The 22,545-nt window shown below is 41.5% G+C and overlaps 1 protein-coding gene across 2 annotated transcripts in view; it reads right to left on the bottom strand.

The window, feature by feature from the left end:
* ZNF652 (zinc finger protein 652) overlaps positions 1–20,945 on the bottom strand; it is a 372,792-nt gene extending 351,847 nt beyond the window's left edge. For both annotated transcript variants that reach the window (XM_086923997.1, XM_086923996.1), the window contains exon 1: positions 20,808–20,945. The gene's annotated coding sequence lies outside the window, so the exon portion shown is untranslated. The remainder of the gene's footprint in view (positions 1–20,807) is intronic.
* Positions 20,946–22,545: the final 1,600 nt, after the last annotated feature.

The following is a 22,545-nucleotide window of genomic DNA, read 5'->3' as shown; positions in this document are numbered from 1 at the left end:
GGTTACTGCCATGTATATCGCACATTCTGCCATTAGTTTGTCCTCGTAGCACTGTAGTCGTTAATACTAATTAAAATACAAAAGAAAACTATTTAGTTATAAATGGGATTACTACTATAAACATGCTCAACCGCCGATTATTTTCCTTGCATACTGTAAAGAAACAATGTAGCTTATGTTTTGGCTTTTGTTTGGTAATTTTTTAAGAAATCTGTATGTACATTTTTGAAGAGCTCGATAAGATGGAACTCTTTTATATAGACTTTACTTTTGTTTGGACAGAGGGTGTGGCATGTCCAGCTGCCCTGACTTAAGCCACCTACTTGACCCCGAAACTACTCTGCAGAGTAGTATTACTGGGTGGTTTGATGAGCCGGTTCTAGAAATGCTGACAGCGGGTTCGTGGAGAAGGGGAGCCAAGGGGCATTGAGGCTACTCGTGTCTGTCGGTGGTGGTTACAGTGAGTCGCGGTGTGTCACAGTGGTGGCATGGAGGTGCGCAGTCGCTTTCCCACATGTTGCATCTGCCACTGCTGGTCTTGTGGCCAGCCGAGGTCGGTCTTCACCCACTCGACCATGGCTGATGTTACCAGCCCCCACCTTCCATAAAATCAGGATCCCAATAAATTTTAATTCTTCACTTCACTATCTGCTAAGGGGATACACATGTTTCCATAGGATCCTTAGACCCTGTATGTACCTATATTAAGTATGTATAAACAATCAGTCAGGATGTAACCTATGCTGTACAGTCAGCTTTATTGCACTTAGTGATATATAAACTTTTGAACAGTCAGTTAGGATGCGCATTGTGATGTATAAACCTATGTAGATACTTACATGTATAGCCAGTTAGGATAAACACAACACTGTACATATTCACGTATAATTAGTCAGGATGGGCATCTTACTGTATATATGTTTGTAAATAGTAGGACAGGTTTGAGCTCTTACAGGGCAGTGTTGCTCGTGTTTTTTATCACTATCTTTGTAAAATTGCACTGTATGTTTTTTAAGCATGTATATAATTAGGACAATATACTGACACTGATATGTACTACTATTATCTTTTTATGTGCATAGGTTCATTTGGAAATTTCATGGCTTCCTAATGAAGGCCCTCACCTGAAACGCGCGTAGTTGTTACATTTAGCCATGTTTTTAGATTGCAACAATCAGCTTGTTTAGCACCTTCTATATAGTCTCCAAATAATGAAATGTTGTGAAATGTACTGAACACTGCAATGAGCGAAATTGTACAGTATATTGTATGTGTAGATTGATCATCGCATGTACATAGGAGACATATACACAAAAAACAAAAAAATGTTTGCTTTTTAACCATAAAGAAACTTTTCAATAAAATAAAATGTATATATTTTTGTACCATGCACGTTGTTCAAATATAGTCATTACTATCTGATGTCAGGTTTTGTCCGCTAGTTAAAATTGTTCCTAATTATGCTGTTTTTCCAATCACCAGCCCCTCTCCTGCCATGAGCAGGGACCCAGAGTCTGCTGAGAGTCTGAGCAAGGCAGAAGAGTGCAGAGACCTAAGCAGCTCCTAAGCAGGTGGCTACCTCCTCGGCGGTCACTCCGGTGACTTCGCACTTTCTGCATCACATCAGCATCGCACCAGTTCACAACATACTGAACAACCCTGTGCCCCCTAGGAGAGAAGAGCAGGAAGAGTAGGAAAAGGAGAATTGCAGAGGTGAGCATGATAAGCGAACCTCCCCACCCCCCCCTCCAGCAGAATAACTTCTAGAGGTGGCAGCAGTAGACAACCCTCAGTCTGTGGAAGTGGCCAGGCCAGGTCGCAGCGCGGCTTGCAACTGTGGATGGCCTGCTGCTTCCCCTTTTGCTTTCTCTCACCTGCCCAGCCTTCTGCCACATCCCACACGCTGCACAACACACTGTAATGTGTTGCATCCGACGATATATTTTGATTACAGTTGCAACTGTTTGCCTTTTGGACTGCAAGAATTAGACCCCTGGGTCTAATACTTGTTTTTGAAAAACCCAGGCAAACACAAGTGATCAGTACAAAGGGTTTCTTGTTTCACTCCCCCTGGAAGACACTTCAGTTGCACTGATCTCCCCACACCCGGGAGACAAGATAAGAGCCAGAAAGCCAAAGGGAGTAGCTGCTCTACTATCAACATAACAGATGCAACTCATATATACATATATATCCAGTGACTTAGCCAGTGTCTTCTGTAGGAATGAGATTTGGTAGAACCTGGTCAAGCACATTACCCGGACCCATGTGCAGAAAGCTACAACACCCAGTAACCAATATGAAGAGCAGTTGTAGCACCAACAAACCAACCATCACCTAAGATCTTAAACTTCTTTAATAAGTGCACATCTCAGGAAAATAAATTTGAAAGGTTGAATCCCTTAAGAGCTGTATAGGGCATGTGGCAGTACCAATTTCTCGATGATCTGTAATAAGCAAGACCCAGCAGTGGATACCCAAAAAATCATTGACAGGCCTTCTACAAATTCACCAAAAGGAAGGCTCCCTGCCCTCCAAAGATATAGTTGGGGCTCCTACAAAGGAGCAACCCCAACCAGGTAAACGTGAGGGGCAGAGGCATTGCAAGAGCAAAAAAACAAAAGTTACATAAAAGCTGAATATACATCATAGTAAAAAGGTCTAACCAATCTTCAATCATGTTACATTAACAACTAGTGGCCAAGAAGGAAATAATGAAGCCTCTTTTGAAAGTGACTTATACAGTGGCATAGAATGTGTAACAAATTACTAACTCTACATTGATGTGCTTAATTTAGAACTTCAGATTCTGTGTTTTTTTTGCTTTGCTTCAACATTTTTATTCATTTATAATGCTCGGAGTGTTTTTAACTAGTTAATATTAGATTCCCCATGTTAGACTTATGTCCTGATTTGTTACCTTTGCCTCAAATTGTAAAGCGCTCTGATATCCTTCGGGATCAAGTTCGCGCTATATAAAACGTTATAAATAAATAAAATATTCACAAAAAAACATATCGCTGAACTACTATAAACATTTAGGTACCATTTCTTTGCAGCATTATTTAGTAAAATGTGTTGATGTATGCTAGTAGTATTTCCCCAAAATAGTTATAATGGAAAATCAGTGTAACCGGTTTCAATAGGATTATGGGAAACATAAAATAAACAAGCAGTGGCAAACCCAGTAGGCCTGAATTTGGTGGTCTACCTTTTGATTTTGTCAATGTGTGACTTGTTTTAGCATTGTTTTCGTAAAACCTTTTTGGTGCGTGAGCTGCCTGATCCTTGACATTATAACAAACATTGGCAAAAGCAAAAACCGTTTTTGAATCAAAAATCACACATTGCCACAGTAGGTCCTGGCACTGAACAAAACTACTTTGCATGCCGATATGCTCTTTGTCAAAGAGCAGAATGTTGTCACGCACAGTGAAGCCAGCCGATAGACAGAGAGAATAAGTTTATTAAACACAAAAGGTCATGGTTAATGCAAGACCTAATTAGGGTGCCCAATTATTAAAGACATTCTCAAAAGTGTACCCTTGCTTTAAGTGCAGATATACGGCTTTCGTGAATTCACAAAAATTTACAGAATAGGCCAAGAAATGGTAGTAGAATGAGCAAATATGAATATGCAGATTTGCGCATGTGAAAATCTGAGTGTTTGCAAGTTCACTTTCCCCCCAACCACTTTTATCCCCAACCCTGGAAGAAGTTTTACGTCTGCCATTGTCAGGTGGAAATTTCCAACCATTTATCAGTATGGGAAAAGATTAGAAAAGAGTTGGTGAAAACCCTTAAAACATGCAAGTTAGTAGGTTTGCATTGATTCAAGAGTATTCCAACCATGGAACTATTACTTATCACTATCTTCAGCCTCAGTATGTAGATCTGCGGAAAAATGGCAACATAAGGGAATTGCTAGTATTCAAACTCTACTATGGTATGAGCCCCTGCATAATCAGAGAGGCTATTTCAGAGCTCTTATAGAAGGCGCTGCCGCCATAACTTGGCGCTGCATTACATGGCACAAAAGGGATAAATGGATTTTGTTACAGGACAAGTAGATTTATGAAGCAACCTGCCTCATGGACAAAGATATTTTATTAACTTCCACACCTCTGTATGACCCATGGGAGGGAGCAAGACATGAGGAGGGACATATAACCAAGATTAACCACCTGGAAGCAAGCCTTCGCGAGGGACAGTCTAATTAACACCAAAAGCAATGGGCCGGCTGGGCTGTAAGCCACAGAGTGACTACAGCATGTCTCGAAAATGCAGCACATGCGCTGCCTAGACAAGACGTAAAAATATTTAAACAAAAAGAGAAGACGTTTTATACCGTTATGATGCATGCACTACAATGGAGCAGATTGGCAGGGCAATGACCTCGCTCAGCACTATGCACTGTGGCCAAGTAGGGACGTGTTTTCAGATGATACGGTGCTGCCCAATAATTTAGCAATACTGGGAATCCGCAATAGCGTGTTTAAATAACGTTTGTAGAAGGAGCATAACAGGTTCAGAGAAGAGGTGCTTATTACATATCTGAGAAACAACTGATCTCACCTGTATGGATCAAATATGGTCAACACAGGGATTGATGGTGGCCAAGCGCAATATTGCAAAGATTTGAAGGGCTAAACTAGCACCACAGCTTAATGGCTGGAAGCAAGACATGGATTGATGCATGCTGGTGGAAAAAGTGGTCTATGAAAGTAGGAGGGTGCCCGAATAAATGGACTAAAATTAGGGGAGACACAGAAAACCTACCAGGGAGAACTATGCACCCCTTTTGAAATAACCGAACCTGGAAACCTGTGGAAACTTGTGACATTAACATTACAAATTTCATACTAACCTGTGACCTATTGCTGAATGAATGGGGTGACCGAGGGTCTTTGGAGATTTACAGGAAGCTAATTATGATTGAATATGATTTGATGTGTCAATATAGAATGCTTATTGCGATTGTTGTATTGTTTGAGTCACTTGCAATAAAAAGATCTTTAAAAAAAAAAAGAACGAACCTAGGAAATTAAAGGGGAAGTATGAAAGGAGGACACTGAAAACTAAAACAGCAGATGAACCAGCTCTAACAAGAATATGTACTCATTTTCAGGTGAATCTGCATGTGATTAGAATATTACGTCATTCACAGGGGATATATGATGTTACAACGCGGACTTTTACTCCGCATACTGTTACAACGCGGATTTTACAACGCGGATACTGTAACAACGCATGTATTTACAACGCATTTTTTTACAACGCAGGTACCTTTAGAACGCATACCATTACAACGTAAGTATTGGTAAGTATATGTTAAAATTAATATTATAAACGTAAATTAATTTTAATAAATATAATTTAAGGTAATGTTATTTAATTTAATTTCCGTTAATTAATTTAATATAAAAATAATAATAGATTATTTTTACACTGTACCCCTGTACCCAAGAAACTCAAAACTGACCCTCAACACCCAAAATAAATTTAAGTAAATTAATTTAAATTAATTTAAATTAATTATTGTAATTTTTAAAAGAAAGTAATTTATTTTTACCCTGTACCCCTGTACCCCAAAAACTCAAAACTGACCCTAAACCCCAAAAATAATGTAATGTAATTTAAATTAATTTATTTACTATAAAATAATTTAATTAAAAATTAATTTTAATTTACCCTGTACCCCAAAAACTGAAAACTGACCCTGAACCCTAAAAATACCCCTTTACCCAAAAACTAAAAACTGACCCTGAACCCTAAAAATACCCCTTTACCCAAAAACTGAAAACTGACCCTGAACCCTAAAAATACCCCTTTACCCAAAAACTAAAAACTGACCCTGAACCCTAAAAATACCCCTTTACCCAAAAACTGAAAACTGACCCTGAACCCTAAAAATACCCCTTTACCCAAAAACTGAAAACTGACCCTGAACCCTAAAAATACCCCTTTACCCAAAAACTGAAAACTGACCCTGAACCCTAAAAATACCCCTTTACCCAAAAACTAAAAACTGACCCTGAACCCTAAAAATACCCCTTTACCCAAAAACTAAAAACTGACCCTGAACCCTAAAAATACCCCTTTACCCAAAAACTGAAAACTGACCCTGAACCCTAAAAATACCCCTTTACCCAAAAACTGAAAACTGACCCTGAACCCTAAAAATACCCCTTTACCCAAAAACTAAAAACTGCCCCTGAACCCTAAAAATACCCCTTTACCCAAAAACTGAAAACTGACCCTGAACCCTAAAAATACCCCTTTACCCAAAAACTGAAAACTGACCCTGAACACTAAAAATACCCCTTTACCCAAAAACTAAAAACTGACCCTGAACCCTAAAAATACCCCTTTACCCAAAAACCCAAAACTGACCCTAACCCCTAAAAATACCCCTTTACCATAAAACCCAAAACTGACCCTAACCCCTAAAAATACCCAACATATAACATTTTAAAATAATTATATACTTACCAATACTTACGTTGTAATGGTATGCGTTGTAAAGGTACCTGCGTTGTAAAAAAATGCGTTGTAAAAACATGAGTTGTAACAGTACCTGCGTTGTAATAGATGCGTTGTAACGGTAGTGCGTTGTAAAAAATGCGTTGTAACAGGTGCACACCATTCACAGGTCAAGAGAGACAATGATGACTGAGCCCACTACTTGCCCACAGACTTGCTTGACACCATCGGGGGGAGGGGTGGGGGACTCCAACCCCCAGGAAGCACTGCGCTAGGGAGGCGCCCGCGTCAATCCTCAAGCGCGCGGAGGTGCTTATAATCAGCACAGGCTTCCCGTCGCGTGGGCCGTACCCAGGCAAACCCCGGGCCAAGGACAGGCCCATCTTTGCCCACCATTGACAGTAAGAGACAGGGCAGGGCCCGATGCCTGGCATTTGTTCTGTTACATGGACCCTTTCCGGACTTCAGGACTTTAAGGTACTGATTAACTAGCCATATTTATTGCTCCCAATTCTGGCGGACAGGCTGTGCTGAACTTTCTGATCTTAAGCGTCTTGTACTGCCCTACCCTGTTAAGTGTTAACACGCTATGTCTTACTCTGATGTTAATTGTGAATCTGGCATAGCTTTGGAAGAATTAGTAGCCAATACTGGTCTGGTTGCACAATTAAGAAGCATGGGGAAAAGAAAGGTTATGGAAGAAGCAGGGAAGGGATTGGGGCCACTTTACAGGACGGGGTAACAAAGGGAAAAAGGCCAGGAAGCTACACTAGCACGTAGGTAGTAAGTGTGTTTTAGACCGTATTGACACCCTACTTAGCGAGTGTGAGGATATACTGAGAACGCTTAATGCGCATATTGCCTGTGACAAATCCCCCTCTAGATTACCCAACCTATTAATGGAAGCTCAAATTGTTATCCCAGGGCAGACCTAGCTGAAAACCTTTATGCTTTGGAGTTTCAAACCAGTTCCGAAGGACTGTCATCTATTCAGTTCAGGAGATCCCCTCCGAGTAGCCAGATTACACAACTCCCAAAGCAGTTGCACACCAGCCAGCTGGGAAGCTCCACTTTGGACACCAATGACTGACTCAAGAAAGTACTGCTCCAAAAGCAACAGGGATCCCCTATAACCTGTTCTATCATTAGGGGTAATCCTCCCAGTACCAAGCTGTTTAATACTGGTCTGGCCCGAACCCTAAAGTCCACATCTGCATCTCCATCTTTGATAGATGGCTCGTTGGAGGTGGGATGCATACCTTCCATTAGATCTAGGGGCTATTGGCACCTTGTCCAATTCCCCTAAGATATTCCCTATTATCCTGGAACATCGCAGGGTTGAGTTCGAAGACTAATTCTCCCGAGTGGCATGCTTTCATAGAGTGTAATGACATCTGCCCATGTTATTTAAATTATTACATCCCAGCCATCAGAGGAGCAAAATGGCATCCATCAGGGGGTTTGACAATTTGGATGCAGTAGGAACTAGGCTTTAACATCAAGGTGCTCTCGACCCAGAGTTATGATATCCAGGCGATTAGATTGACCTTGGGCTAGCAAGGGAACGTAGACATTTACAATGTCTACGTGAGAGGAACCAGGGGGAAGAAGTCGGACGTTTTAGAGGCTCTCGACAATCTTCTTGACCTTTATTCAGAAGAATCCAATGTCATAGTCGCGGGCGATTTTAACTCATCGTTTGAGCCACTTGTAAATGAGGAGTGTTATTTTGCAGAAGAAGAAGATGCCAAGTGGGGCATTCCAAAGCTGGAGCTTGAACCTATGAAAAAGTGGACGGATGTGGCCATCCAAATTAATTCTGTCTGTCCGGAAAAAGGTTTGGGGGCAGCAAATGGAAGACCACCATCAGATAGACTTGGCGCTAACACATTTAACAACAGGCATAGTGCTAATCGAATAGATTACATACTAATTCGCTTGAAACTATGGCACGCACTCAGAGACATGATTGTTAGAGACCGGCTTGAAAGTGACCATTACCCCCTGTGTGTGACCTTGGAAATAACAAGACATAAGGTACCTGCTCAATTACGAAATTAACTGTCCTCATTTGATATCGTCCCAACTAATGATATGAGGCGCTTAAAATGGGTGAAGATACTGGAGATACCTGAAAGCCTAGCTAGTATTACGGGTATAGATTATGCCATAATTGCGCTTGAGGCCAGTGCAGCAAATATATTGGCTCCCGAGCATTCCATCTATATCCATAACAAATTTTTCGCACTTTTGCGTGCTTACTTTATTAAGCAGGGCAAGTCTAAAAAGGCTATAAACCAGAAACCAGGACATTGGTTCAACAAGGAATGTAGAGACTCATGTGTAGCACTAGGGCTAGCAATCAAAGCTGGTGATCCAGTAGCAGTGCGAGCAGATAGGCAGAACTGTAGGAGTATCCAGATAAAGGCCAAGAAAATCTGGGATGGCAAAAGATGGCAGGACCTTAGAGAGGCTTGTGCCTCGAGAAACAACAAGCAATTTTGGAATACAATGACATGGGAACGAGGAGGGCAACCTCAACAGCCACAAAATCATGTATCACAGGAAGATTGGGTTAATCATTTTAAACCCCAACACGCTCTGGTTTTATCCGAGGTAGACCAGTGCAAGATCACGCATTTGTTTTACCTAGACGAGCCTTCAGCAGGGCGGACGTGGATGTAGCACTTGGATCACTATAGGTCAGGAAAGCACCTGGCCCAGACGGGATCCCTGGGGACATATTTCTTTACGATAAGGACAGATGGTGCTGGCATATTCTATTGTTGGCGAATGCTATTGCCCAGGGTGCGCCAGTCCCCTTTTCATGAAAAGAGGCCGAAATTAAAAAGGGGGACAAATCACAGCCAGGAAATTACAGGCCCATTAGCCTAATAGACTTCTTGCAGAAGGTATTGGGGAGGCTAGTGCTCATCAAGGTCCAAGAGTGGATTGAAGAACATAGTATTTTCTCTCTTATGCAAGCAGGCTTCTGGGCTTTTACCAGCATCATTGACCAGGTGTTCTGGTTTGTTTTGTTATATCGTAAAACTGTGGTTCTAGGCAAGGTAGCTTGTATGCTGCCTTTGTTGACCTCAAGTCAGCGTTTGATCGTGTTACCCGTCCCAAATTATGGGTGATTCTGCAAGAAATGGGGATGCCATCTGATTTACTAACCCTTATCATTAGACTGCACGAGAATAAAAATGCTAAAATCCGATAGGGCTTGAAGGCAATGTCACTAGTCCATTTCCAATTGACAGAGGCGTGCGCCACGGCTGCGTGTTGGCACCTACGCTATTCTCTTTGCTCATCAATGGAAAAGTGAACTGTATGGGGATCTACCGCCACTGACGCCCGACTATTTGCAGGTGAAAAAATCCCTATATTGATTTTCGCAGACAATACATTAATTATTATTTCCAAGACCCCAAGTAGTCTCCAAAGAGTACTGTCAATTTTCGAGCAGATTTGCTCCAAACTAGGCTTAGAAGTTAATAGGTTGAAAACAAAACATGTCTTTTAACCCGCACAGAGCATTCAAAGGGGGTGCACAAATGAATGACCGTCTGCTAGAGAAAGTCAATGAGTTTACCTACCTAGGGGTCAATATTCAGGATGAAATAGTACCATAAAATTGATCTGGCAACTTTAAAGCACCGGCAACTGTTGTGAGTGCTATATTCTGAATATAACACCTTATTCTGAAAGCCAATCAGAGTGGTTCTCCAGATATATAACATGAAAGTCATCAGCTCAGCCCTTTATGGGTCAGAGCCATGGGGTTGTGAGAACCTATCTAAGCTCATTACAGTAGAAAACAGGTTCTTAAGAAAAATCACTAATCTCCCACAGAGTACCCCAATGCGTCCATTATTGTATGACCTGGGTAGGAAATCAGGTGCAGATATAGCAAAACTATGCCCTCTTTTATACTGGCAGAGAATTTGGACCACCACAGAACTGGCAGCGTATGCTTGCTGACTTTCAGGATATAATAAGGGCCGCTGATTTTCACCGAATAAAATGGCTATGGGAGGTCAGAGACACGTTATCAAGCATTGGCATGATGTATACAACTTTCAAATAATAGCATTGTGGAGTGATCCAACAAGTTCTCCCTTCCCCATGAAAAAGATTTTAAAAGAAGAATATGGGAAATGGTTATGTATAATACATTGAGAAACACGGGGCCGTCTTCCCTAACTGGAGCTTTTCTGGAAATTAAATTAACTCCCAGTTTAGAGCCATATTGAGATCGAATTACAAAACCGTATGACCGAAAGCTATATTTTCAATTCAAGGTGGGCTCATTGCCATTAAAAGCTTTCATTGCTAGAGTGCTAAATCTGGTGATAATTTGTGCCTGGTAAGAATCGATGTCCAACCGATGTTGGCCTTTGTAGGATATGTTGTCCACGTCGTGTCTGGCTGGCAACAATCTGCAAACTATTATGAACCAGAAGGTGCAACGAAGCAGAAAGAATCTTACGTTCTGACACTTCTATTCAGATTGTTATATCGCTGGCAAAATTTTGGGGGCAGTCATGGGCCATAAGATCACGTTCTCTTCGTTCCAATCAAGGTTGAATCAGTTTTAGTGTATCTGCATATGTGCGAGGAAAGATACAAGCTATCCGGCAAATACAGTAGATAGTAGGCAGAACTAAGTGACTGTACTAACCAATTGTGGTCTGATATTTGTAACCCCCTTTTCAAATTGAACTTAAAAATGCGGATGATTTTATTATCCAACGTAAGTTTTTTTTTTAAACGTTTTTATCATAAAAGTTTCTAATGTGGTTTAATTAACCTCCCCATTCAGGTTTAGTATTACATTCTACTCTGTTTTTTGAAATTTTTTGGTATTGTGCTTTTATGACTAATATGATGAATAAACCTCGTTTGGATTGGTTTGAACCAATGACAGACAAAATCAATGGCAGAAGATGAACCCAAAGGCCCTCTACATATAGGATTGTAAGTATTAATTTGTTTCATTAGAAGATCAGTGCAGACAGCTAAGCCTTCAAAAAAGATTCTAGCAAGAATTAACAGTGCAAATGTTCTACCTTTAGGGTTTTATCTGAGGGATTAACCAATACCAAAATTGTGTCCTAAAAACGATATCTGTGCTACTTCATGTGACAAAATACCTGACTGCAGGCTTTAAAAGTGGTCCAAAAACAATTCGACCTTACAGAACTACTAGCTTTAACATAGGTGTTTCATTGTAAATACAACTTTGCCAACTGCCTTTGTTGTAACTCTTCATAATAAACAGATCAGACTTATGACATCAAAAAAACTATTTCCTAGTGAACTAATTGGGCCTGTAGCTTTTTTCATTGGCTTGTGACCAAAACCAACTCAGGCGTCCAGTATTGAGCAAAAGAGTTCCCACAAGGCAACTATCAGGAATGTTGTAATAAAATGACTAATATGTACATAATTACAGTTGTGAAAACAATATAAAATTCCAAATATAGGTTAAAGTATTATCATAGTGCACATCTTCTATCCATACGGTTTGTTTGGGAGGGTCACCAACACTCTTGTCTACTATAGTAATCTGTGAGATTCAATGCAACAAAATATCGGTTTACTTGGTTTAGAACAGTTCAATAACATTCCATCCTCAATAGCTGTTTGCCTTAATACATGCTTTTCACAATAAGAACATCAAGTCCATTGTCCCAATAAACCAATAAAGACTGTAGGCTATTACTTCTGGTTTAACCGACAAAAGCCTATTCCAACTGCACATAAACAGGCAGCCATCACGCACACAGATATACAATTACAATTGTGTAGTTTCCAGATAAATATAAAGCCCCTCTCAATAGGGGCTACAAAGACTTAGAGTGAAAAAAAACAAGATCTGTGAGAGTGGGTGGTTCAAAACAAAACCCATGCCTACTATGATAATCTAGGAGATTGCATATAACAAAAACCTAGCAAACACAAGATGATGGGTGGAGTGCTATAATTTTTCACTCACCCCCAGTTTAAAGATCTGGGTTTAAACAATCATTCAGGAGGTGAAAAGTTTCAGCACTCCATCATCTTGTTGTATTTGCTATGTTCACCTTAAGTTGCCACGGGTATGCCCAGACGTTGCTCGCTGTGCCACTGGATTCAAGCTGGCTTGGCAGATGAGGGGTGATACCCAGAAACGGGTCAGAGGAGGCTTGATTCCGGTCCAGGGAGTACCTTGCAACAGTGCTCTTCAAACTAACGTTCCCAGTCGGGAGCTTGAGCGTGATGCCGCATGCCAGGATGACCATACGGGTAGGTGTTGCACACTGATTTCCCTGCTTTAAAGTGCACCATGGGGGTGCGGGTATTCTCTTTAATACAGTTGCATTATGGAAAATGCACGTCCCGGCCACTCACTTGGTGCTTCTAAAAGCAACTGTGCTCTTGGGGATGTTTCCATCCAGGGAGCAGCCGATCAGTCCCAACTCCACTCTGAGGGGGGAGAAAAAGTGCAGGGAGGGCTTGCAAAAACCTTGCATTTCGCTTATCGTACTGACATATTCTACATATATGCAACGAATCAGCTGCAAAAATTAGATTAATTTCCTTCAGTCCATTTATTTAACCAAGTAGGAGAGAGCACCCAATAAAATCAGGTTGGAAGGCAAAGAGAAGAATACTGACTCAAGCCCATGAGAATACCCTCACACTAGAAGTCATTTATTTGGAAAAAAACCGCTGATAGACAGAGATAGAATAATAAAGTCCTACTGCTTATCTGTTGCCACAATATAAGTAGGTTGCCTTAAAATGTTTATGAAGTCGGCAAAAAGTGCTAATTTCTTGCAATGTTGAATAATTTTCAATCATGGGAGGCTACTTTTATTTTTAGCACCAAATGTCTCTTCACAAACCAGAATTCTCATGGTACTTCGAGACTTTAATGCACGGTAAACAATAGTTGACTTTTTTTTTTTTTTACAAAAAACACCATCAGAGATACCCACATTTCCTCCTTTATTTTTTTTATTTAAATTTGTTTTTATTGTTGCAGTAAAAAGAAATTGTTTAGTACAGCGTAAACAGTCCGCTGACGTGGCCTCAACATTCAGCCACGAACAGCTTATGTGTGCAACATTTTCTAACTATAGAGAGCTGGCGCACATAAACATGATGTCGGTGAATCAGTGCAGTATGATCATGTAAAGGCTCCTGTAGGCTGAGAGGTGATGGGGCGGTATCGCCACAGGGGCAATGAATAAGATCAGATGGGTACTCTCATGCCGTGGCCGTGCCGGATCCAGATCAGCACTGTGCGCATAACAGTGTTACCAGTGAACAGGGGAGTAACAGAACTGTGGGAGGGAAGCATGTGGGCGCGAGCAGGGTCTAAGTAGGGGGATGATGGCGGCGGGTGTCGAGGGGGGGGGGGGGATTCGAGATGCCCATGGATGGCTTGGCATGCGAGGAATTGCCTAGGGCGTAAGGGGTCATCGGGGCCCGCCTCTGGGGTGGCTCACTTCAGGTGAAGGCTACCGGCTTTCTTGGGTGGGGGGAGGGGACAGGTCAGGTGGGTCTCCAGCCTGCGTGGACTGGCGGAAGCTGTGAAGGAGCATGGCCCATTCCATGGAGATGGGAAGTTTGCGCGCGCCCTTGGCTTCTTCTTCCCTTAAAGCGTCTTCCTCCGCTGCCGCCCATTTGCTAACCGCCCCCTTCCACTGTGCTATGGGGGGACCCTCTGGGGATCGCCAGCGCATGGTTATACATCTATTGGCTAGTAGGAGCGCTAAGGACACGAAGCGCCTATGCACCGGTTCATGTTTAGATATATGGAGGATGCCCAATGCACTGGACTCCCAGGTGTCTAGTGTGGTGAGACCCGTGAGGTCCCGCAGTGTGTTATGTACGTCCTGCCAGAAGGGTTGAAGATTGGGACAGTCCCAGAACATGTGACGGAAGTTCGCCCCACATTTCCTCCTTACTGTTGCAATTTTAACACTGCATTTTGTGGACAAAGGTATGCACTTTATACCTGCCAACCCCTTAATGTTAGATGGCTGTAGAAATCCCAAATGTAATTCCAAATGAGAAAGACCCACTTTGAAATGCTAGACATTTCTAAACCTTGAGAATGGTGCCAACAGCAGCAGGAGAGGAAAGCAGCCCAAAGTCACCAGACATGGACACTATAAAACAGACAGAAGAGACCTGAACAACTCAAAGTTAAAAAATAATGTTCTACAATGTAAAACTGCAGCACAAAATTGCCCAACTCATTAATAAAGCTAATTCTGGATCGTGAAAGTATGCAAATAAGCAGTCTAAGCCAAACTAACTTCAGAATCAAGTCAACTTTGAAGAACACCGTCTTCAAAACTCAACATGGGTGCCTGCCAATGAAACCATATCTGCAACATCAGAGTGATTCCTGAACTAGAGTTAACCCACTCATATCCTACCTAGTAGGCATGATCAAGTTAGTAGCTAGCATTACCTAGCATGAACCAAGAGCTATTATTTAATATTTCAAGCGTAAGTAGGTAGATAGGCTTTTGGATAACAGAATAGCTTATATTTTCAATACTTGCAATTAAAGTAGCAAGAAAAAAAAAACCAAACAAGTCTACAATTTGTAACATATACTTTCACTTGATTTGCCATTGGCATGTAGGCAAGTAGGCTTAAAACTGTATTCATTTGATTTTAAGTGCATGCCAATCTGTCAAAATACAGTTGGTATAGTTATAATCAGAACAATATGAAGTATTTTTTCTTTCATGAGCAGTAGTGATCAAAAATAGTTTTGTTGAAAATAACGCTGAAAACAACAGCCTGGTACAAACAAAGTTGTAATTTAATGTGTTGGTGCACAACCCTTAAGGTCTGACTGTGTCTTTAACTAAAGTTTAGGTGCTCCACTGGTGACGTCTCCCGTCCTCTGACGTCTAGTATCAAGTGAATATAATGTGTTTCCAATTGGCAATTGGTTACATCCCCTTGAGCACACTGTTGCGGTTCCTGATAAGGACTTCACAAATGCTTGTAAATGAGTTGAACCAGATATTTATTCTCATTATTTCACGCTTCCATTTAAGAAATTTGCATCATTTCTTATCTTGTTCAATCAACAAATAGATTTCATTTCATCAAGAGCTCAAATTGCTCCAATGCATTTTGGGTCTGCTGCCTTTCTTCTGGGAGCATTTCTGAAATATGAAACACCATAGCATGCCTTTAGTCTACATCTACACCATATAAGCAATAATACATTGTAACCTAGTCGTGCCATATGCAAAGCGTGAAACAAACGTGTGTACGTGTGCCACAGTGAAACACTGTGTTGTGGTGACTCAGTGAATATACGAAGCTGGGTGAAAAACGCAAACAAACGAAAGAGTGAGGCTTACATTGAACTCTTTCAGGCGATTGGTGTGGAACCTAAAGTGGAACGAGTTAAAGCGAACAGAGGGATAATAAACTGTGAGCATATCATTCTCCGCATTTATCCGCTGTGTCATAACGGGCTTAAATGTCCTCACTTACTAGTTTTCGAGAGTGAAGTAAGACAGCATTCCGGATCCGTTGCTCGCTAGTCCGACCTGCGTCGGCATTTACTTGTGGTCTATGTTACTGATTGGAGGAGGATGCGTCAAGTGCCGGGGGCACCGCGGGCGGACGCAATTAAAGTAAAAAACAGACAGACAATGTCGTGGTTACGGCATGGCAACTGATATGCTCAAAGAAAAGACTGAAGCTTGAATCAATTGCTCGGAAATACTGGTGGAACCAGCACGCAATGCCGATCCTCAAGAGATACGCGTCTTACGGGTGTGGAACTAAAAAGAGGCTATCTAGGAAGTTAAAAAAAATCTCGAAAGATGGATAAAAAATTGTGATTAATAAAAAATTAATAAAAGCAATAAATCCCGAGGTGTAGACTCCCTGAATGAAGGGAAAGTGTGTGAATGTGATATGCATGGTGTGTGGTGTAGATTCTCATGCCATCAATCAAGTTTAGGATACGGAACAGCATGCCACAGTGGCAGTGTAAGTTAGTTTAAACTATAATCAAAAGGTAACATGCCAATTCAATGCGGTCATTTAACCCGTTAGGTTTCGCTGAGTTCAGCTTGCTGATCCAAAAATTCTTGCGACGTAGTAGGAATTTGTTGTTATCCCTTCCTTCCTCCTTTTCAACGACCTCTAAGATCATGAATTTTAGTTGGGAGATATTGTGGTTCTGTTCCAAAAAGTGCATAGCCACTGCGGACTTTACGTTTCGAGTCCTTATGTTGGATTTGTGTTCATTTAGACGCACTTTAATTTTACGTTCAGTCTTCCCCACATAGACTTTGCCACAGGGGCATTTGAGAAGGTAAATCACATTTGAAGTGTCACATGTTGCTGACACTGTGAGCTTGATGTCGTGTTCCTTCATGGGATGTGTTTCACTTTTGCCCAGTATAATGTTATTGCAGTTATTACAATTGGTACACAGTCTTGTGCCTTTTGTTTCAACGTTGTGTACTTTGGGTGACTTGAGGATTTCTCCTATGTTTTTGCTTCTGGTATATGCAAACAATGGTGCGTGAGCAAATATGGCTTTAAAATCAGGTTCCATGCCCAAGATCGGCCAATGTTTATTGATGATCTTCTTGTAGTCTGCACTGAGGTTTGAGAATTCGGAGAAAACTACTGTCCTTTTGTTGGGCGGTTTGATTGTAGTTGGCAATAGCTCTGTTCTGTGCAAGGATTGTGTTCTTTTTTTGGCTTCTTCGATGATGTGGTGTGGGTAGCCTCTTTCCAAAAATCGGACTCCCATTTCTTCAATCCTGGTAGTGGCTTTGTTGGGATCGGACACTACGGATTTCTTACTCAAACTTCAGGAAGTGCAGATCGATGAGGATGAGAATTAACTACTGTGTACAGCAGATGTCAAATCTCTTTACACCTCAATTCCACACCAACAAGGAATCGAAGCCATGGAGCAAGCGATAATAAACCTAGACATTGATCATCCAATGCAATTATTTCTTATGGAACTGGTTTATTTTACCCTTTACCAAAGTTACTTTAAACATAAAAATGATTGGTATCTTCAACTAGTAGGTACCTCTATGGGAAATTGTGCTGCGCCGGTATACGCAAACCTGTTTATGAAACCATAAGAGGAGGAGCACATCTTAATGAAACCAGAATGGAGCGAGAACATCAAATTATTCGTCAGGTACATTGACGACGTTTCAATATTTGGAAAAACGCCAGAGAAAAATGACAAGAAGCGCTTTTAAACTTGAATCAAATCGATCAAGGCATACAGTTCACGTGGGAAATTAACAACGACAAAATCACATTTTTAGACGTTGAAATTAGTCTTGACTCCACGCAACTAATGACAGACGTTTACAGAAAACCCACAGAAAGGAACAACACGTTACACTTTACTAGCTTTCACCAGATGTCGTTAAAGCAACATCTTCCAGTATCTCAAATGATCAGGGCAAAAAGAACAACATCAGATCCAAACGAACCCACTACCAGGAATGAAGAAATAGGAGTCTGATTTTTGGAAAGAAGCTACCCACACCACATTATCGAAGAAGCCAAAAAAAGAACACTCTCCTTGCAATGAACAGAGCTATTGCAAACTACCATCAAACCGCCCAACAAAAGAACAGTAGTCTCCAAATTCTCAAACCTTAGTGCAGACTATAAGAAGATCATCAATAAACATTGGCCGATCTTGGGCATGGAACCTGATTTTAAAGCCATATTTGCTCAAGCACCATTGTTCGCATATACCAGAAGCAAAAACATAGAAGAAATCCTCAAGTCACCCAATGTACAGAACATTGAAACAAAAGGAAAAGTTGTGACATGCATAAGTAAACATTCAGCATTAAATAGGTTGCCATTAAGCAGCACAGTGGTTCCCAAACTGTGCACCGTGGCTCCCGGGAGAGCCGTCAAACCTAGCCAGGGAAGCCACACACCCAGCACTTTAATGCATTTAATGATGAAGAGTCTGTTGGTTTCAGTTAAACTAATTAGACTTAAAATGCATGATGGCGATGATCTGTAAGTGACATACCTAAAGTGGTCATATTTCACTGGATAACCACGTTCCAATACTCCCAAAGTAAGCGGAAGATGCCTGATTAATTTTGTTAGACTCGTTAATAGTTTTTTTTTTTCCAAATGCATTTTACACCAATGCAAGTTATCAGGAAAGTACAGTTATCCTACCTATTGAACACACCAAGTATAATTAATTATTGACATTTGTACTTGAATCATAGGTACTTCTAGTACACATTTCTTGCAGTACACACACATTTCTAGACAGGCCTGCTCTCTCCTTGATCACAGGGAAGTAAAACACCATGTACGGCATAATGCAAACATTTGGAAACAAGAAAGAGGGATATTTAATAAAAAATAATAATAAAATCAGACTAATTTATTTTACTTGCATTGATTTGGAGGCAATTTAGGGAGGAGACAGCAAAAATAAACCTGTATGTGGTTTAAAAAATCGTGAGTCACCCTGCTGAGACAGGTATTTTGGCATGTATGACCTGGGTAGAAATGGAAGTGCATGCAAATATTCTTCGAGCACAGAAACACTTTGGCAATGGGGCCTAGATGCATAGGGGTTCTATCGAGCACTGTAAGTGGTATAAAAAAGTTTGAGTGGATACTCAAAAAAAAAAGGCAAGGGCAAAGAAGTGTAACTAGGAATATTGTATTAGAGACACCGCCTTAGTAATCAAAACACCCTGCATATATGATTATAATACCTTCATCAGCTTAATCCCAATTATTTTCAGTGAGAAAAACGCATGTAGTCCAGAGGCCGGACTTACATACACCTCAACCACCCAAAAAAGTAACAGTGGTGAGCCATGTGCAATGGTCAATGGGTTAAGGGAGCCGCGTGTCGGAAACATTTGGGAACCTTAAAACTGGAGTGCCAATGAGGGGGACAAATGGTCTATTTTTAACATTTAACTTGTAGAACAGATTTCCATGTTCTGAGTTCTGATACAACATGATTTTCTGACTTCGACAATTTGCTTAAGCTTTTCAGAAAACGTGAAGACTTAGTGGTGCCTTCCACTCCCACCCAACACCCTCCATCTCAGATGCCAATTGATGTTTTTTAAGCACTGTCATTCGGGGGGGACGTAACTTGCATAATTTGGAGCAGCGAAATTACACGAGATGCATAACCCTGCATTTAGTGTTATTATTATAGCGCAAGGTGCATTTCAGCGTCAAAATGGACCCACCCATCCAATTTGGGCTGAGCAATTAGCGCTTAATACAACATAACATGTACAGCAGTAGCTAACATCCGCCTGGATGTACCATGTTACAACGCGTTGCGTTGTAACAGTAGGTAGTTGTAAAAGTTGCGTTGTAACAGGTGTATACCCATCCGCCTGCTCACACTTGTGGTTGCCATTTTTGCTCCAAATTATTCTAAATGACGCAAACAGGTGTAACTGTGCAATTTTCGGTAATTTCGCGACACAAGAGTAATGAAAAAATACACTGGCATAATATTGTTTTGCCCAGGCCCGTCATACACTACCCTCTATTCGTGTAGAGGTGCAAAAGTGTGCGCTGGGCAGAATTCTTTGTACATGGTAAAGACATAGCAGAAGGGTTGAGAACAACTAGAAAGGGTTAGGGGGTGAGAGAGGCGGCAGTGAAGGATTGTGTGGAGAGGAAGAGGAGACGTTACGTGTGGTAGCATGACACGAAATACTACTGTCCATGAGATGGGCCGAAACGCATGGGGCTGTAGGTAATGGAAATATGAGAGAGGGGTTCAAAAGACATGCGAGACAATCACACAAGTGAACAAGTACTGGTAGATATTTCCAGAAACGTAAGTCAAAGAAGTGAACATTTTGACAGGTACAGATGAGACCAGAGCAAAAGTGACGAAGACAAGACTATCGGGCACAGGAGCACAGCTGAAGGGGTTAAGCATCTATTGGAATGGAGCCAAAGATATGTACATAGGTAAACTCGGGACGACCTGATGTGGGTGACAGACACGTACGCAAGTGAGCGATACAATGTCATTAGAAGGCTGATACAAGGAAGTAGGGGTCAATTGACAATGGTGAGAGATTGGTGCAACTGCCAAATGACAACTGTTTTAGTTGTATGCAGCAGAGTGAAACCGCAAGAAGTGTAGCAAGGATTACCCTATCCGGACGACTTTCCTTGTAGGCCTCAGTCCCTTCAGAGGCTTGACTGTAGACCAAGGGTTCCGTTCAGACCCCTCAGTCCAAGTCCGTATAAATCTGTTCTTTCTCCTAGGAACTCACCAGGCCCTCCATGTTCCCCGGGAGGTTGGCACCGCGGCCCGCCTGCGCTCCGCTCTCCCGCGGCTGCAGCGCTACGTGGCCGCTCCGGGCCTGGAGAGTGGCGCGCGCGCGCACACGGACGCGGTGGCGCCGTATTCGTGCACGCGCCTTCGAAGGCGGAGGGACAGAAGGGGGGAGTGAGAGACACTATCCGGCTCACACATCCGGACGGCTAATGCCGAGCGCGCGCACCCTCAACACAGACGAGAGGCGTCCGCACGTCTCCGTACTGCGTGCCCGCGCGCGTTGTCCAGGAGCCCAGAATGTACACTACAAGCATCACCTCAGAACCTCTACGAGTAGAAAGGGTCTAGCTAACCACGCCTCCTTATCACCATATCCCAGGTGATAGCAATGCGCAAGCGCTCTGCTCAGTCGCTTTACCTGTGGACTACATTGCGCACGCGCAAGTCTACAGTTAAATCAGCTCAGTATTGAGTTGCAACGTGGGCTACGTATGTTTATAGGTAGGTCAGCTTAAGGTGGAATAGAGCATCAGTACTTGCTCCTCGAAAACCAGAGAAAACAGGGCCTATCTTGGTCTGCAGATACGTTGTTAAAATGCTCTGTTGTAGAAGGCTCCTACAGTAGAACGTATGTTTAGTTACAAAATGTCTACCGACATCAAATATTTACCTGTTGTTTAGCTGCCAAGATTTCAGATCGCTTATAAGGTACATTTCAGTGCTTTATGTCTGACGTTTCGAGTCTTATTCTTAAGTCTGTGTAATGAGATATGTTTTGTCAGTTTACAAATGCAAACATTTTAAACATGTAAAGTGGTAGATTTTGAAACTCAAATCGGGGAAATGTATATTTTCCACATTGCCGTCTATTATCGATTTAGAAAATCGGGAGTCTCCCGTCTAGATCAGTTCCGGTTGTATGTATTCGTTCCACATTTGCACTAAGAGGATCTTAGAATGGCGTAAAAAGCTGCATAAAATGTATATGCACGAATTGGGAAGTTAAAGTTCTTGCACCGGGTTACATGGAGTTGTCTTCTGCTTTGCAGTTGCATTGCATAAGATAATAGATGTGGAAGATTTTTATGTATTTCTATTTTTGTGCATAAATAATAATGTGCAGAATACGTTTTAACATTCGAATTCACATGTATGCACTGCACTGAAACAGTACTATTGCTTCTGAAACAAATTTCCTATTGTAGAGCTTGCAGGTCACCCGACCAACATTGTTACCAAATATGCACACCAGGGCCCATAAAATATTTTTCGTAATACTTTAATCAGGTAACCCACACACTACTATCAGCAGTTCGGTTCCTTTCTATTTATACCCGAGTACCTGACTTACCAATCCTCGTTTCAGGTACCTAAGATCACAATGGATCGAGGAGCTAGTTGTGGAGAAAATACCATATACCATTTCAATTACGTTGTACTCTTTATAATAACCACAAACGCAAGAAGTTTCAAAAACCTTTATCTAGTTATCGTTTTCTTCAGTTTCCATGAGCCATAGGTTAACACAAATCAAGCTATCTATCACTAAGATTAAGAAGATAGTATAACAATGAATTAAAGTAAGAAACATTTAGAAATTTAGAAAATAAAGGGAAGGAGAAAATAAGGAACACGCTATATTTAGATCAACAGACTTTCATAATTTTACTAAAGGCGGGTAAGAAAAGGGAACATACTATTCAGAGCAGACTTTCAGTTATCACTAACTGTCT

Source organism: Lissotriton vulgaris, chromosome 5, assembly GCF_964263255.1.
Source record: "Lissotriton vulgaris chromosome 5, aLisVul1.2, whole genome shotgun sequence".
NCBI classification, from domain to species: Eukaryota; Metazoa; Chordata; class Amphibia; order Caudata; family Salamandridae; genus Lissotriton; species Lissotriton vulgaris.
This window is presented reverse-complemented; position numbering and strand designations above follow the sequence as displayed.